Source organism: Xenopus laevis, chromosome 2L (genome assembly GCF_017654675.1).
Source record: "Xenopus laevis strain J_2021 chromosome 2L, Xenopus_laevis_v10.1, whole genome shotgun sequence".
Classification (NCBI taxonomy): domain Eukaryota; kingdom Metazoa; phylum Chordata; class Amphibia; order Anura; family Pipidae; genus Xenopus; species Xenopus laevis.
Window position 1 is genome coordinate 183,475,106 of NC_054373.1, and position 5,050 is coordinate 183,480,155.

Genomic DNA, 5,050 nt, shown 5'->3' on the forward strand with positions numbered 1-5,050 from the left:
CAATATTTGCTCCATTATTCGGGGCACGTCTACTTCTGATGATGTCACTTCCGGTGTACAATGACAGCACTTCCTGTTTTACGCCTTTTTCCCCAGATCATAGCTAAGTCCGATGATGTCACTTCCGGTTTATAATGACAGCACTTCCTGATTCTTGATGGTCAGCGGGTCGCAGGTCTGGGTTGTGGATAAGGTACTTGCGGGTCCAAGTGGGTAAGAATGCGGGTTACGGATCCTGGTTTGCGGATTGCAGGGTGCGGGTCGGGTTCGGGTCCCAAATAATGGACCTGTGCAGGATTCTGTACTATCCCTATCTACTATATCCCCTCTTTAACCATGTATTATCCCTATCTACTATATCCCCTTTAACCCTGTATTATTACAATCTACTATATTCCCCCTTTAACCCTGTATTATCCCTATCTACTATATCCCCTCTTTAACCATGTATTATCCCTATCTACTATATCCCTTTTAACCCTGTATTATCCCTATCTACTATATCTCCTCTTTAACCCTGTATTATCCCTATCTATTATCTTCCCCAATTGAGCCCTTTAACCCTGCATTATCCCTATCTACTATATCCTCTTTAACCCTGTATTATCCCAATCTACTATTTTCCCCATTTAACCTTGTATTATCCCTATCCACTATATCCCCTTTTAACCCTGTATTATCCCTATCTACTATATTCCCCATTTAACCCTGTATTATCCCTATCTACTATATCCCCTCTTTAACCCTGTATTATCCCTATCCACTATCTTCCCCAATTCACCCCTTCAACCCTGTATTATCTCTATTTAATATATCCCCTTTAACCCTGTATTATCCCTATCCACTATATCCCTTTTTAACCCCGTATTATCCCTATCTACTATATTCCCCATTTAACCCTGTATTATCCCTATCTACTATATCCCCTTTAACCCTGTATTATCCCTATCTACTATGTTCCCTTTAACCCTGTATTATCCCTATCTACTATCTTCCCCAATTAGCCTATTTAACCCTGTTGTAGCCCTATCAACTATATTCCCCATTTAACCCTTATTATCTCTATCTACTATATCCTCTTTAACCCTGTATTATCCCTATCTACTATATTCCCTCCTTTAACCCTGTATTATCCCCATTTACTGTCTTCCTCAATTCACCCATTTAACCCTGTATTATCCCTATTTACTATATTCCCCCTTTAACCATGTATTATCTCTATCTGCTATCTTCCCCAATTGACCCCTTTAACCCTGTATTAGCCGTTTCTACTATATTCCCCATTTTTACCATTATTATCTCTATCTACTATTTCCCCCTTTAACCCCGTATTATCCCTATGTACTTTATCCCCTTTTACCCAGTATAATCCCTATGTACTATATCCCCCCTTAACCCTGTATTATCCCTATCTACTATACCCCCCCTATAACCATGTAATATCTCTATCTACTATATCCCCCTTTAACCCTGTATTATCCCTATCTGCTGTATCTGATTGAACCCTGTAGTATCCCTATCTACTATATTCCCCCTTTAATCCTGTATTATCCGTATCACATGTATTATGACACAAGAACAGTTTTTAACTATTTTCAAATCTCGGTGTGCATCTATACTTGAATTTAATTTTTTTATGAAATGCACATTTAGATAGAACCTGGGTGTGTGTGTATATATATATATATATATATATATATATACCTGAGCCACAGTCCATAGATAGTATAGATAGCATAGTGATGATTCAGGAATAATCCTATTTCTAGTTCCGCACAGTTACAAATAGGAAAACAATTCTGTAAATGTTTTGTGGGTAAATGGAATAAACTATTCTATTAACAGAAGCAAAAAGAATCACCTGATTATGAACTGGGACTTATAGTCACATTGTTACACCTATTATTTTGGTCAGTCCCTAAGCACCAAAACTAAATGACTTTTTATAACTCTATAGATTTTCAAATTGACTTTTAATTCCAGAAATATTTTTAAGCCATTCAAGTATGGGATCCATTATCCAGAAATCTTATTATCCAGAAAGCTCCAAACTACGGAGACGTAAGGTATGAAGATCCAAATTACAGAAAGATCCTTTATCCAGAATAACCTAGGTTCTCAGCATTCTGGATAACAGGTCCTCTATAAAAATATGCAAAATACTTTAACTTTTTCATTAGGTATCATATTTGTGGGAACCCCCCATCCAGAGTGGGAGCTGAATTAGCCACAGCTGTGGGGGTGGAAGCCATTTTTGGCTGATAGGAGCCATATCCATATTATAGGAGAGATAGAAGAGAGGAGAATGGGAGCATTAGATCAGTTACTAAAGCTCATTATTACTACTCCATGGGGAATCCCTTTTACACTGTGAAAAGTCACATTTGTCACATTTTCAGCAAAACCCCAAATTTCCTACAACACTGGCAATGTAGTAAAATGCTGGGACAACAAGTTGTAACAATAAAGTGTTGACATCAATTGAAATCAGTTTATTATCAAGTATTTCTGAATTTACTTCTATAGCGACACAATTGTACTCAGTGATTTACAAGGTATAAACATACACAGGCTACAGTTCTATTGAGTTATACAGTAACAGTACAGACATCTGTGCTGTCTAATCGCTTAGTGGGATGAAGAGCTTACACTTTATTGGGTTATGTCAAATACATCATTTCTTTATGGCATTAATTCACCAGTGTATTTTATAACTCCGCCCAACAATCATTATGTACTTCTGTTGACTTTGGTTGCCTAGGTGATGTCACTGTGATGTCATGTGATGTCATAATGGACAGAATGAAGGTGTCCAGCTGCAGCCCAGATTGGCTCATTCTTTGTCAGGAGACTGAGGTGAGTACAAGTCGGGATCGTTGGGTACAAATATGAGCAAAAGGAATGTTATTAATACTGTTACTGTGGGGCTTAGAGACTGCTGGTGCTACTGGGAATCATTTAGAATTTGTTGGAATGATTTTGAAGGAGGCTGTTGCGCTTGGTCACTGTATATTAGAAACACAAAATCTGGGCTGGAACTAGGGGTGGGCAGAAGAGGCAGATATTTAGGTTAGGGGTGCAATGGTTGGGGGGTACGAGGCATGTGATGTACCTCTTATGTCTGCCTAATGTTGGCCCTTCTGTAGCTCTGGCCCACTCAACCCCCCCCCCTCAACTCATCAACTGCTGTCTGGCTGTGGGGGGATTTGGTGCACAAGTTGCAGGTGGTGCTGGGGGATGAGCGGGGGTTGGGGGCAAGTGGGGGTCTCTCTTGGGTGCCATCACCTTGGGGCTCAGCGCTACAGACAATATTGCCACATTCCCTACTTTTATTTTAGGTGGGGGCTTGTGGATAATGAAATCCATTAAACATTTATAACACTTATACTTCACTTGGAATCCACTCAACCCACCAACCTTTATCTACATCACTGACCTACATTTCCCACCTCGGGTTGCACGTGTGATGTCACAATGGTGGGAATCTCGCACTTGTAATATGATCCCGCCCACACCTGGGCTGCCTTTGTGATGTCACAATGCACAGTGTGATGTCATAATAGGCAGAGTTAAGGTCTCAAGCAGCAGCTCAGATTTTCTCATTCTTTTTCAGACGACTGAGGTGAGTACAACTCCTGATATTAGAAGGAAAACATATTTCAAAACTATTTTAACACTGGTACTATGTGGAATATAAGACTGTTATGGGCAGATTTATCAAAGGTAGAATCTATGTGAATTTTTTTACTGTAATAAATTCAAATATACGCAATAAGCTCAAATGGGAGTTTTTTTAAGAAAACAATTGAACGTCTAGGGGCAGATTTATCAAGGGTCAAATTGAGAATTTAAGGGACAGATTAATCTTGGGCCGAATTTTGAATCTGCAAAACTTCAAATTCAAAAAGATCAACCAAATTAAGTTGTATTTTTTTTGGAGTGAATAAGTCAGTTTTTAATAGAATAGGTCTGTATTCAGCTCGATTCAAATTGTATGAATCTAATTAAAATCACATTCGATCAAATTCAATTCAAAGTTTTTCCCCAAAAAAACTTAAGTCCTACAAATGACTCCAAATAGGTTCCAGGAGGTCCCCCATAGGCTAAAACAGCAATTTGGGGGTTTTAGATGGCTAATGGTCGAAGTCAAATTTTTAAAGGGACAGTACATGATAAATTTCTATATTTGAATTTTTGATTTTTTTTCAAAATGAAATCAAATTTGGACTATTCCCTAGTGGAAGTACATGAAAATTAGCTTGAAAGTTTTTTCATTCAAAAATTCACCTCGACCTTTGATAAATCTGCCCCTTAGTGGTGTCTTGAGTAAGTTAGAATTACAGAAAATTGGATTTTGAACTGTGGTGTTGTACGTGGTCCAGCCTACCATCATTTGCTGCTGATATTTTATCCATTCTCTATATATATATATATATATGTGTATAGGTATTGTGCATGGAAGAGATGACTGATGTGATGTTTTTGTTTTGTCTCCATAGAAAGAAATTTCTTCATTCACAAAATGTGGAAGAGAATCAAATCTTGTTTTTCTTGCTTTCGCAAGGTAAGGACTCGCTTCTTTCTACTGTATCCATTTCATTTGTGACCTTCATGGAGGGAAGGTGCCAGACCAAAAATGTCATGGCCAGACTGGCAATCTATAGCTTGTGGCAAATGCCAGAGGGGCTGCTGTAAGATGCCATAGTCTTAATCTTAACAGGGGCCCCACAGCCACCCCACCTGCTCAGCAGCTTTTGTCAGTCCCCCAGCTCTCAATTAGGAAAGTCGCTGGGGGAGGGGAGATTTCTCCTTAAAGGAGACCCCCGTGTTGGGGGAAGTGGGGAGTCTCCCTCTATATATACAGTAGTTACGCCATGGTTGAGCTTGATGAAATCTCTAAATCTAAACAAATTTTAATTCTATTAATAGGCTTCTAACACGTAGGGGCAGATTTATCAAGTTAAATAGGGAGTAATGGGAGATTTTTTGAACTCCTATAACTTTGAAAAACTTTAAAAACAGACCAACCAAAATTTATTTAAAAAAATCA

General features: G+C 38.6%; 1 long non-coding RNA gene across 1 annotated transcript; it reads left to right on the forward strand.

Annotated features, from left to right (window-relative positions):
• The first annotated feature begins 2,770 nt into the window (after positions 1-2,770).
• LOC121399684 lies at positions 2,771-4,564 on the forward strand. Its single transcript, XR_005965256.1, has 2 exons — positions 2,771-2,856; positions 4,500-4,564. It is a non-coding gene; the product is annotated as an uncharacterized LOC121399684 (long non-coding RNA).
• The last annotated feature ends 486 nt before the right edge of the window (positions 4,565-5,050 follow it).